Consider the following 13,608-nt stretch of genomic DNA (forward strand, 5'->3'; position numbering starts at 1 on the left):
TATCTACGACCTTTATGCCATGTTTTCCTTACTTTAAACCATTAAAATCCTCAAAAGAAAATGACTTAATATCAAACTCAAGATGAAAAACATACCTTATAACTTGAAGAACTTCACCTCACACAATTCACCCTAAAGCTTATCCACCACAACTTCAATTAAAAGTACGAACAAGCTCCTTCCATGAACTAGTTAAGGATTTTATGGCTTGATCTTCTCTTGATTTGATTTGGAATGGTTTAGAGTGTTGGAGAGAGTTCATAGGGTCTAGAATGTTCGGTTTTGGTGAAAATATGAGTCCCAAAGTGGTGGCCCTTCTTTGATTCGTCGAGATTCGTTGTTAGTCTTACAAACCCATGCTTAATTTGATGTAGGAACTCCTAAATTAGCTATATCTTGGTGTAAGAATATTGGATGAATGTTGTGGGAGCTTCTAGAGAAGTGTGGAGATGAGAAATGGTTAAAAATGAGGTGATTTAGGTGGCTTAAGGGGTATATATAGTAGTCCAATTCGGTTTGGGCTAATGGGCCGAAATTGGTGGGCCTTTTTAAATGGCTTCTAGAATTTCCGCGTAGGTTCGCGGGCTTCTGGCAGTCCGTTTTAAAATGCCCATAACTCCCTACTCCAATGTCGTATTGACAAACAGTTTGTTCCGTTGGAAACTACACTCAACGAACTTTATTTTAGGCTCTTGAAACACCTCAAAACTCCTGATATAGTAGGAGATATACCCATATGAAGTTGGCCCAAAATTTCTGTCCAAAATTCTGCCACATTTTCGATAAACTTATTTTCTTCGATTTGCTTGGTCCTGGAATCTTCCAAAACTTTCCATACATGATATTTATTATTAATTATACTTGATAAGAGTCATGTCCTTTGGTTCCAAGGTTGTCCTTCCCGGTTACGACTTACGAGATCATAATTCATCCTTTACTTCATTGTTACGTACTTCCTATGACTTGTACCTTTCAAAACTTCACGGGACGTCTCCGATACTCCATTAATATGGTGAAATACGTGGCGTGTTGATGCTCTGAAAGTGCGAGGTGTAACACCTTGGTGGGTTTTGAGATTGGATAGAAATTGGATCCTACAAACCATTAGGCTTGTTCTCCTTGATAAGGGTAGTCTAGATCTCAAATTTGGGAGAAAAACAAGTGAATTTGGAATTAGCTTGAATTTTTAATGTTCATGTGTTTTTGAGCAACCTTCGTGAATTCATAATGAAGAAGAAGACCCAAAAGGAAAGTTTGATCCAAAAATTTCCAACTAAAGTTTTGGAAAGGTGTTTTTCTACCCCAAAGGAGTAAAAACAAGGTTGAGTGGTCCCAAGAAACTTAGAAAAATCAGAAAATTCAACTTAAGATCCAAGGAACATGTCGGTGACGTAACCAGTGGAAGCCATTTTACGGTCAATTTATACGGTCCATAATTCAAAATACGGATCGTAAAATCACAATTGCAGGCCATTGTATAATTGCGCAAGAATATTGAAGACACTGTTGCTGATTTACGGACCAAGTATACGGCTCGTAAATAGAGATAAGGGTCCGTTAATTGGTATATGGATCGTATATTCTCAGCATCCCCACCGTATTGTGGAACTTCCAACTGTATAATTGGACCGTAAATCCAAATATGGTCCGTATTATTCTTCAATCCCAACTGTAGAATTGAGGTAGATATTCTATAGTTTTGAGTCCAATTTTCGTTTCCATTTTTCAAAAATTTCCTGACCCTTGGTTGTTGGTTCTGTATCCCTATTCCTTTGGTAGGGGAAAAAAAATAGTATGGAAATTTTAAAATTTTCGATATTTCAAATTGATACCTTGGATCAACTGGGGCTTCAAGATCGTGTTTTCAAGTTATCACACAACCTGCCCCAGAATTTTATTTATTTCCCGATTTTTAGCATTCCATTTTCTTGTTTCCTCAACTAGTATACTTTTAGTACTTATTCTACTTGTGTATGCTATTTCTTGTGTCCGTATTTTCATTCGTGCTAATTCTTTTCATGCTTTTCTCATTTTTACGTCGTTGTTAATTTCTTGGCTCAAGTCCGTTAGTTTGTATGGAGTCGTCCGTTCTTCATTTAACAAGAATCCATTCCGACCTTGATTAGTAATTGTGCACCTTGTGAACCACCAGAACGAAACGAGATCAGAATTAGCCGACCAATCGAGTGGTAAAAGCCAAGAGAGTGTGAGTTCAATTGAGTGGTGCTAGCCAAGCACAAAGGTGTGTAAACATGAGCGATTGTGAGGTTTGCTTTACTACTAATGTTGTTTGTTTGTTTTTGTTGAGTGTTCTAAATAGGTACCCTACATGGATTCCGGTTCATGTGATGATGCCTTTGATGGTTATAATGATAGCAGATATGGCTATGATGGTGAGGACTACGGGTACAATGAAGAGTGTGATGCTTATGATAAGAGTTATGAATACGATTATGGTCATTACAATGAAAAACATGAGGCAAGGAGTACTCATGGATCCTATGTTGAAGCTAATGACCCGGAAGATCAATATGATGACTCTCATGACTATGAAGGTACTACATGGTACAAATCTTACTCTTCTTGTGATGAACAGAGTGATGGAGGTACTGACCTTGAGTATGAAAATAGTTAAGTATCAAGTACTTATGATGAAAATGAATCCCGAGGTCATGAGGAGTCCACTTGTAGCCATGTTATGTTTGCCGATGGTGGTTGTTCTTACTCTCCCTCACATGGCACCACCGATGGTGGTTGTTCTTACTCTCCCTCACATGGCACCATAGAGCAATCTTGTTTAAGAGGCAAGAGACTTGCTCCACTGAAAACTACTCAAAGAGTTGTGAGTAGAGTTCCACCTAAGATCAGGAAGAGAATTGCGCCCAACAAGTCCCATTCAATGTTGGTGAAAGTACATTGTCACACCCTAATTTCCGATAGGGCATGATGGGCACCCGACCCTTACTTAGGGCCGAGCGAACCCGTACTCTCAATACTCATAACCATCACCGGCCACAAACATAACATAAGCACATAATGAAAACTTTCTTTTTTGACAAATCAAACATGCTTTTCATCTTTTCAAATCAAATAAAACCTGTAACCATAACAAATCTGTAATACATGAAAGTTATAACACAATGCATAATGATACATTGGCTTACATAGCCGCTTACAAACGGACATCTCATACACACGACACTCGCAAAGTCTCTAACATTAAACACTCTCATAACATAAATACTCGACTGGCAAAGACTCCGAAGAAAATGGAGCTCGCCGATCCGGCCGGCACATCTTCTACAACATCTTCCACTCGTCCGTCCGTACCTCGCGCGGCGAAACGCGCGGCCCGAAGAAAGGGGTCGGCACGGAATATGTACCGAGCATGTAAACATAACATACGAGAAGCGAGTCATAACCGACGTGAGTAAGTAGTGAGCACAATAACCAAAAAATACCAAAGGCTTGTATACGAAACACAAATCGTGTCATCCCCGTATACCGGACCGGGTGACATACGCAAATAATCATCGTACTCATCCATACTGTAGACACATCATATCACATGCCATACGAGATAACATTAACTTGAAGGGATTTGCCTAAAGCAATTGGGATTTGCCTAAACTTCAACAGGGATTTGCCCCTAAACAATGTGGAATTTTGCCTCGTCGTTGGGTTTGCCCGCGGCTGGGTTTGCCCCATTGGTTTTTCCCGCCATCGTAAACGGACTGCTTCATATCATCATACATCATCACATATCATATGTGGGTCCATGTGGACCGGCGATACGATCGTGGTCGCCACTTATCTCAAGCGCCACGGCACAAGATAACACCGGGTTTCAAATCTCAGTATCCACAGTACACATCATAGCAGCAAACACGGCATAACGCCCAAATATAAATAGAACCGACCCTCTGGCAGGGGCTCGGTGAACAGCAACCGCGACGCGGAGTATATTATAGTGCGCACGATCACATACTGCCCGGATCCGGTGAAAGAGGTAACAACGAACGCACGAGCGGTCATAAGTAACCATACGCATATCGTACATCATCACGGACTCCACGTAATGATCAAAACGAACCTCATTTTGAAAACCAAAACCATAATCAAATCAAGTTTTCTTCCGAATCTCACTCGGAACAAGGTCAAATGAAATTTTGGAAATCATATGCATAAAAATCCTCAAGTCGATTCACGATAAGTAAGTAATCATACTCGGGGTCGGAAAGATAGTCGTATTAAGCTTTTTATTTCAAAATAAGTCGTCAAAACTATACAACAAAGTCATGGACCTACGAACGAGTGTCAACCCAATCCGGGCCCGCCTATGAAGGTCATTACTCGTCATGAAATCATTTGCGAAAATATCAAAGCGATCCGAGCCTTTTCTTGAAAGTTACTGATGTTCGTAGTTTTGGAATCGTTTAGGAACAAAACTCTTTTGAAAACAATTTTTTTTTTTTTAAAAAACGTAACTCTTTTGCAACCTTAAAAATTTAATCATACAAAAGACATAAGGATCATAATTCGACCATATTAGGCATACGAATATCAAGAAACAAATAAGAATCGTTTGCGAACTCATCAAACAATCCGGTTCGTCCATGAAAGTTACGGACAAATTTAGACATAAAATCCTCTCGGAACAAACCGTTTACACAACATTTCAAACTCACCCATATCAAAGACATACGGACCATAGCCTGACCGTACAAGGATGCCAACATCAAAAGCAAATATGAATCATAAACATACTCGAAACTTAAGAATGGAGTTTCCCGAGACACAAACCATGTCATACCTTAATCCCGTCTAAGACATGCCAAAAGAAAAGAAGTGGTAAGCTTCACATACCGGGCTTGCTTCTAAGCTAACCCAAACGTAAGTCTCGTCTTCTCAAAATCTACAACAACATCAATAGGCATCGAACATTAGCCATAAGCGTCGAAGAATTCAATCCCAAGCCATTACTTTTTCTACGGAATTTCGGACAACATTTCCCCTGTAACTTGGACGTCCCCGAGAATTTAACTCGGCCAAATCTTCAACAACAATACCAACAACCATTCCAACAACATCAATAAGTAATTTCAAATGCATTCTAACACTAACAAGTCATTTCCACGTACTTCGACAACATTCCAATTATATTCAATTCGACTACATATAACCAAACTAACATTAACCATAATATTTCCAACTTCAAAATACTTCATAACATTCCATATGGTGTTTGTCCCATATTTCCATCACAGAACCATTTTATAACGATTTTTCAGCTCCTTCTCCGTAAATAAACCAATATTAACACAAATAGAAAGAGATTCATACCTTTCCCTCGATAATAATGCTATATATTTACTCCTTCACCTTGAACTTAAGCCACAAAGCCTCAATACGTTGCGGCTTTGAAGTCGCAACTATACGCCGTCCGGATCGAAATTTAGGAATTATACCTGGTTTCGGGCTAAAAGTTGGTGTTGGAAGGTTGGGGAATTTTCTAGAATATTTAGAATGTTTTTGGTCTGATTTTTTTGGCTGAAAATGAGGGGTTAAGCCCTTTATATAGTCGCTCCGAAGTCACCGTAGCAAGATCAGAAGACCCAACTTCTTCGTAAGCCATCGTTCATCCGCGGAAATTATTTCGAGACCTAAAACTTTTATACACCGATCTCTTTATTTGCATACCTGGATATGTCCAAAACTCCATACAATCCGTATAACTTATTCAACATCCCAAACTTTTCCTTATTCCAAATTTACCCTTAACACTCCATACCAATGAAAAGATGAATATGCAACTTGTGCATTAAAACAAAAATAAAATCGGAAATTAAAAGTCTTATCCACAACTTGTCGCAATCCAACTTAAAATATTCCAACGTACAAAATACGGGATATAACATACATGATGATTGGGGAGTTAGACTTGAAATAAATGACTAACGTTGTGGTTGTTACATTTATTCTCAAGCCATACTTCGGCTAGGATTAAAATGGACTAAGAGAGAAGACCCTTATATTGGCAAAACAAAATATTGGGTCGATATGGTGAATGTATCCTTTTCTTGTGGGGAGTATCAAGAGGAGGTGTGGTGTGTTGCACTTGAGGTGGGTACATGTGACGTGTGTTTGGGATATTCTTGGTTAGAAAACCACGAGGTTGCTTATGAGCGCGATTGGCATAGGTATGTAGTGAATGAAATGGGGAAACTTCTATTTCCTCATATACCTCCTAGGAAACTTCTAAGTGTGAGGGTACGAGAGCCCAATGTGAAATGACCTATCTTGTGTTTGAGAGCTAGTGGCAAAGAGTTTTACAAATGGGAATTCATTATGGACGAAATTTTTGCTAACTACAACTATTCACAAGAATGGAAGATGGGCTTAGCTTTAGGACTTTTGACGCAAAACTTTTCAATTGTTGGACGAACATGAGCAAGATCTCGAAAGAGATGGGAAGTCCAATTAAGACTTGGGAGACATTGAAAAGGAGATTGAAGTACATATATCCCGAGCCACATGTAAGAGGGAATGGAACCAAAGACAATTCTCAATCGAAGAAGCCAAAAGAAAAGAAGCATAGTGCCTCTTGTCAGATGCCACAAGAAGGGAGATTATTGTACCCTTAAGAGACAAAAGTTAGAGAGGAGTAAGGGAGTGCACGGTGGCAACTTAAGAGTGGAAAAAGAAGAGGATGTGTGGAGTGATGCGAGAGAGTTGCCACAAATTCGAGGTAACCTTTCTATTTCTTCATCTTGTTGTGAAGACTCTTTTGTAGGTACTCAAGGAAATGAATCATTGAAGGTTACCTCTTTTGAGGAACCCCCATGCTTGAAAGAAAGAACGGAGGCCAAGACCATCTCTTCAATTGGTCAAATGAGCTTACCATTGGTAGCTCAAGGTAAAGAAGATCCCTTACATGAACATCAAGGTAAAACAATTTATCCTAATACTCCTACTTCTTCGAGTGATCTTAATGTCAATTCGAGTATGAGAGTTAGTTTACATAGAATTGAGCCTAATGATTCTTTGCCATGTGTTGGTGATGCCATTATTGAAAGTGCTCATACATTAGTTGATCCTTTTGATAAATGGGTTGATCTTTCTTGCAACATCAATTTGTGTCCATCTAGTGTTGACACTTTTGATTTGAATGATAGTGCATTGTCAACTGAAAGTGCTCATACACTAGTAGATCCTTTTGATTACCAGATTGATTCTTCTTGCAAGATCAATTTGTGTCCACCTAGTGTTGACACTTGTAAATTGAATGGTAGTACATTGTCATGTGGTCATTATGTTAGTAAATTTTATGAGCTTGACATGCTACCAACTAGTGTTGATCAACTTGCTTGTAATGATAATTCACTACTTGAGGAATCTTGTGATGTGCTTAATGTGCCTTTAGTTAGTGATGGTGTTTATGTAGTTGGTCATTTGGAAGAATGTGATACCTTATCTTTGTTTGTTTCATGTCAGAATGAGTCTCTTAATCTTGCTTTAGTGTCATGTGATAAGATTCAAAATTGTGATGGTGATATGTGTCTTTTGGATAGTCATGTAAATGAAAATGCATGGAGAAATGTCATTGGTCTTTTTGAGAATGAGATGACATGCTTTGACTCCTCATTGTTCATGGATTATTCTCTTGTAAAGAGTACTGTCTTATTTGATGATGACATGACTATTGAAAGTGAAGTGCCTAATGGAATGTATTATAATGTTGAAAGTGTAGCCACTTTTGGGGGCTACGTGGTATTTAAAAATCCACTATGGAATGATGACGTTTTTCCCTATGATGGACATCTTCCCTTGGGGAATGATAATATATTTATAGGGAAGAAGTGTTTTCAAAAGGAAAGTGATACTTGTTTGGAAATTGATAATTCTTCCTTGAGTGTTTCGAATATTAGTAGCATGCTTGACCTTGTTTTTGAACTTAATAGTGAAGCTACATTCGAGGACACCATAGATGAAGTTATTTTGCGTGACATCTTTCTTTACTATCTATTTGCATATGATGACATTCATGCTCTTGTGAGGAGTTCATCTTATGTAGGGCGGGGTCCTATTGGGGTACTTAGTTATTGCCTTGATAGTGATATGTGGGTATCTTTCCCTTTTGACCCCGGTGAAGTCTTAAATTTGTGTGATTGGTATCATTTTGAAATTGAGGATTATTTGTGTGTCGTGCCAACTTAGTATCTTGAAACCATTAGTTCCTTTAGAATATCCTCATTTCTTGATCTTTGGGATAACCAAGTCCTTGGTGCTCTACTTGAGAGGTTATTGTTCATAAAGTGGTTGATACTTGGCTATTTCACAAATTTGTGCTTACTTGGCATGGTGGTAGATTGGTCTACTCTAACACTAACCCTCATCCTTTGAGGACTTTGTTGTTGTTTGTCTCTCTTATGGTGTTGCAAGGTTTAGATTCGACGACGAATCCTTTTCAAGAATGGGAGAATGATGCAATCCGAGTTGCCTCAAGGACATTTCGAGAACCTTTCCAGGGATTCCAAGTGTGGATGATTGCATGGGCGGATGAAGTGGATAAAGAGGAGCATCAAGATGGCCAAATGAGTGAAGAGGATGGCTACGCGTGCAAAGAGGGGCTATTACTTAAATGCAAAGCCATCATTTCACAAAGGAAGACCAACCAAACAAGGTCGTTACTTCATTAAGGGGATAATGTGATAGCTAGATGTCTTCCTTATTTTCCTGGTATAAGTAGTAGGCTAAACATTTCATTAGACTTAGACTATTTTGATGAATGATATTTTGATACTCTTTTGAGAGTTTGAGTGTTTGAGGGTTTGTTGAAGCCATTTATTGTGCTTGTCACATTGTTGAGAGGATTGGTTGCTTGAGACATTAGTTCCTTTGAGGTCATCTTAAGAGATTAGGTGCTTAATAGTATGTAATTAGGAGATCTTAGTTAATTAAAAATTTTGATTGCCTAATTGTGCCTATTTTTGTGTCAATCTATATATCTGTTTACTTTTCTTCTTAATTTCTTGTTTCCGCATATTCGTTATTGTATCACAAGGTTTGGCGGGTTAATGAACCGTCTATTATTAATTCAACCCAACAACAACAACAACAACATACCCAGTGAAATCCCACAATGTGGGGTCTGGGGAGGGTAAAGTCTACGCAGACCTTACCCCTATCTCGGAAGATAGGGAGGCTATTTTCGAAAGACCCCCGGCTCAAGAGAAAACATAAAGAGAAAAGGTCAGATAAACACAAGCACTTCAAAGCAAAATTAAAATGAAACTAACGAAAGCGAAAAAGTCATTATAAAGCATTCTAAGAAAAAGTAGCAGTAGCTATCACAGATAAATAAGATAGTCGAAGTACAAGAAACAACATATAGTAGCAAGAATCAAAAGACAACAGACTATAGCTCAAAACTGCGACTACTTGTACGAAAGGATATGTGGGACTACCTTGTTACACCACGTACTTCCGAAGAAGCACTTATCAATTTTAAAGTAAGAATATTGAGCTACGGCTAAGTAAAACAACTTTGGAATATAAGGAGTGGAGCATTATTGAGTATATTCTAGGATTAAAGGATGTACATAAGGAATACCGGGAGGTCCTATAAGGAAATAAGTTGAAGAAGTTGAGTTAGTACGGCTGTGGAAGAAGATGAGCGTTACTTTGAACGACAAGTGTGAACCAACTTGGGAAAGAATATCTTTTAGCATATGAAGAGTTTTGAAGGAAATCAACCTGCTAAGTTGAAGTTCATGAAGTCTAGTTTCCAACGCAACAAACCACTCGTCGATACGACATCGGAGTAAAGAGCTATGGACGTTACAAGTCTGGCTGGCAGGCCAGAAATTTGGTCAGCGCGAACGCGCAGATGGAGGCCAGACAACCCAGCGTGAACGCCCCATTTACCAGCGCAATCGCGTAGGGTTAATTTTAAGTTGGTGGTAACCGACCTTCAACTCCTATATAAGAACAAAATATGGTCTTAAGGCCTCATTTCTCCACTCCTTTTCACCAAAAATCATCTAAGAGACCCAAGGAGCATTGAAGGATCATTTTGTGAGTGGATTAAAGTAACGAGACTCTATACGAGGCTCGGGAAGCGTATAGGGTTTTGTAGTTCTTGTTCTAAACATCAAATCTTGACGGGATGAAGGAACCTATCGAAGATAAATAAGATTTCAAGCTCTTCCAACCTTGATTGAGGTAAGAATATTCTTTATTATGGATATTATGAATCGTATCATGGAGATTTAGTTGATAAAGCTTCGTAAAGTCGATTGATTGGTTGAGAAATTGAATAAACATCGTGTGGGACGTTTTATTGAGTATATTGGTATTGATGATGATAATGTTGATGTTAGTGTTGCTATTATTGTTGTTTTGTTGATATTATGATTTCGGGCTAGAGATATAAACAGAGGAGATGCTGCCCGAATTTCGACAGATTCTAAGAGGATTTAATTTGAAGGCTTAAGACAAACATATGACGATGAGCCTAACAATAGTATGAATGGTTTTATATGTAGATTACGAGACTACGAATGATCTTATGTAGAGTACAAGACAGGAAGTAGGTTGGAAAGTCGAGAAGTAAGCTACAGGTATGTTGAGGCTGTTCCTTCTTTTCTTGGCATGATTCCATATATAGTTAGAGAGTAATGAACCTTGTGACTAGAGATTTATCAAAGTAGAGCTTGTCATATTGTTGCGTAACTTTCGAGTGCTATGTTAATCTTTCTGAGGGGCCATATCCCCTCCCTATGTCCATGAGCTCATAGAGAGACAGAAGAGGCATGTCACAGTATCAGTATTTTTCAAAGATATGCATGAGATATTGCATGATGTACATATATTTTCTTTAGACAGATATGCCTGGCCTACGGGTCGGTGAGACATTTTATTTAGCCTGGCCTCTTGGTCAGTGAGACATTTTTATTTTGCCTGGCTGACGGGTCAGTGAGACAGATTTTCCTGGCCGACGGGTCAATGAGATTTTACAGTTGCCTGGCCACTTGGTCGGTGAGACATATGATATTATTGCATTGCATTTCATATGAGTGCGGGATCGAGAGATATTCTCGGGAATTCTTTGGCCTCTAGATTGTATTGTTTTCGCCCGCTTCGCCATCGTTTGCCTCACATACTCGCACATTATTTCGTACTGACGTCCCTTTTGTCGGGGGGCGCTGCGTTCATGCCCGCAGTTCGGTGTAGCCGTCAGCAATCCAAATTAGTAGGTCTTCCACTCACTGCGCAAGGCTGCGCTCCACTTGGTTCGTATTCTCCCTTTTGCATGCTATTTTGACATGTATATATGGGTATGACGACCTTGTCCCGTCTTTTCTACGGTACCTCGTGTCTATGTAGGTCTGTAGATAGTTGTATGTAGTTGGGATGTCATGCAGCCTTGTCGGCTCTTATTTTTATTGTACAACATATGTAGCAGCCTAGTCGGCCTGCACTGTTATTCCTCAGCATGTATGTATACATATATATATGTTAGTTGTGAGTTCTTGATGTATACAGGAGTTAGTATAGCTCAGTTATAAACTATATATGGGCCACCCTGTTGCTCAATGAAATCCAAGTACTATTTTAAGGGTGCTTGGTCAGTAGAGGTGGGGCAGTCGTCACGACTCATCGGCTTGGGTCGTGACATACCTACTAGCCTTCTATCCTAATCTGAGTCCTCCATAACCTTTTATCTAAGGTCATGTCCTAGGTAAGCTGGAACTGCGCCATGTCATGTCTAAGCACCTCTCCCTAATACTTATTTGGCCTACCTCTACCTCTTCTGAAACCGTCCATAACCAACCTCTCACACCTCCGCATTGGGGCATCTGTGTCTCTCCTCCTCACATGCCCAAACCATCTCATCCTCGCTTCTCGCATCTTGTCCTCCACTGATGCCACTCCCACCTTATCCCGGATATCTTCATTCCTAATTCTATCTCGCCTGGTGTGCCCACACATCCATCGCAACATTCTCATTTCCGCAACTTTCATCTTTTGAACGTGAGAGTTCTTGACTGGCCAACACTTCGCCCCGTACAAAAAAGTCGGTCTCACAACCACTTTGTAGAACCTGCCTTTAAGTTTTGGTGGAATCTTCTTATCACACAAAAGACTCATGAAGTGAGCCTCTATTTTATCCACCTTGCACCAATGCGATATGAGACGTCATTGTCAATATCCCCATTTCCTTGTATAATAGATCCAAGATATTTGAAACTTTCTTTCTTTTGGATGGCCGGGGTACCAAGCCTCACTTTCATTCCAGCCTCATGTGTCACGTCACTGAACTTGCACTCCATGTATTCTGTCTTGGTCTTACTCAACTTGAACCCTTTAGACTCCAGAGTTTGTCTCCAAACCTCCAAACCTAGAGTTCACTCCGCCGCGTGTCTCGTCAATCAAGAATATCTCATCCGCAAATAACATACACCATGGCACCTCACCTTGAATTTGCCGTGTCAAACCATCCATCACTAAGGCAAATAAAAATGGGCTAAGAGCTGATCCTTGATGCAACCCCATCTCCACTGGAAAGTGCTTCGAGTCTCCTCCCACTGTCCTTACCCTGATCTTGGCTCCCTCATACATGTCCTTGATCGCCCTAATGTACGCTACAAGTACACCTCTAGCCTCCAAGCATCTCTATAAAACCTCTCTTGGCACTTTGTCGTAAGCCATTTCTAGGTCGATGAAAATCATGTGTAAGTCCTTCTTCCTCTCCCTATATTGCTCCACCAGTCTCCTCACAAGATGAATGGCTTCTGTAGTCGAGTGCCCCGGCATGAATTCGAACTGGTTCTCTGAAATGGACACGCCTCTTCTCACCCTCATCTCCACCAACCTTTCCCACACTTTCATAGTGTGACTTAGCAACTTGATCCCTCTATAGTTGTTGCAACTTTGAATATCACCCTTGTTCTTGTACAAAGGAACTATCATACTCCACCTCCATTCCTCAGGTATGTTCGCCGTCTTAAAAATAACATTAAACAATCCAGTCAACCACTCCAAACCTGCCCTGCCTGCGCTCTTCTAAAACTCCCCAGATATCTCGTCAGGCCCGGTCGCTCTTTTCCTGTGCATCCTACGAACAACACCCTTAAACACCTACACCTTTATACTCCTACAATACCCAAAATCGCGACGCCTCTCAGAGTACTCCAAATCTCCCAACACAATGTCTCTATCACCTTCCTCGTTCAAGAATTTATGAAAGTACGACTGCCATCTCCGTCTAATGAGAGCTTCCTCCACCAATACTTTGCCATCCTTGTCCTTGATGCAATTTACTTGATTCAGGTCCCGTGCCTTCCTCTCCCTCGCCTTAGATAGCCTGAACAACTTCTTATCCCCGCTTTTGTCTTCTAGTTCTGCATATAGGCATTCAAAAGCTGCCGTTTTTGTCGCCGAAACTGCCAACTTCGCTTCCTTTCTCGCAATCTTATACCTTTCCCTATTCGTCCACTTCTCCTTATCGTCTTTGCTGTCTACCAACTTCGCGTACGCCACCTTCTTTTTTCTTTTTTTCTAGGGGAACCACCCAGTTCCAAAATCAAAACTTGAGTGGTATTT

The sequence above is a fragment of the Lycium ferocissimum genome, chromosome 9, assembly GCF_029784015.1.
Source record: "Lycium ferocissimum isolate CSIRO_LF1 chromosome 9, AGI_CSIRO_Lferr_CH_V1, whole genome shotgun sequence".
Taxonomy (NCBI): Eukaryota; Viridiplantae; Streptophyta; class Magnoliopsida; order Solanales; family Solanaceae; genus Lycium; species Lycium ferocissimum.